The sequence below is a fragment of the Galeopterus variegatus genome, unplaced genomic scaffold (genome assembly GCF_000696425.1).
Source record: "Galeopterus variegatus unplaced genomic scaffold, G_variegatus-3.0.2 Scaffold1177, whole genome shotgun sequence".
NCBI classification, from domain to species: Eukaryota; Metazoa; Chordata; class Mammalia; order Dermoptera; family Cynocephalidae; genus Galeopterus; species Galeopterus variegatus.
The window spans coordinates 364,058-364,601 of record NW_007727288.1 but is presented as its reverse complement, the minus strand read 5'-3'; positions in this window follow the sequence as shown (position 1 = coordinate 364,601).

Here is a 544-nt window from a genome sequence, read left to right as displayed (position 1 = left end):
AAAGCTTTGTGTTGAAATCTGAAGACTGAAAGCTTCATGTGTTTTTTTGCACTGAAAAATAAAAATCAAATCAGACCCATGAGGAAAGTCATTTTAAAAATTTACATATGTTCCACATTCCTAAACTACTCAAAACTTGTGTTTAGGTACTATTCTGACTAAAGAGTTCATCTGAAAATAAAGAAAATACAAACAAAAAAAGGACATAGGGAAGAAATGCTGTCCAAAGGTATTTTAGAAAGAATAAATGAGCATGAAAAATCTGATAAGTACCTTCACTGTTTCCCTGTTGTTCTAAATCTTTCATCTTATTACAGAGTATTAGTTTTGAATCTGAAATTTAATTAAGAATAAATATCTGATTGCATCTTTATCCTTGCTTTCAAAATGGTCATGTGCCTCTGGGAAGCCAGAAGATAAGATAGTGACGATGGGGAGGTGTAAAACAAACAGCTTTCATTTTACTCTCCAAATTTAAGAGTCAGCATGTTTGTTTTCTTTTTTAAAATGTTAAATTTTATTTAAATTTTTTATAGGTCAAAAA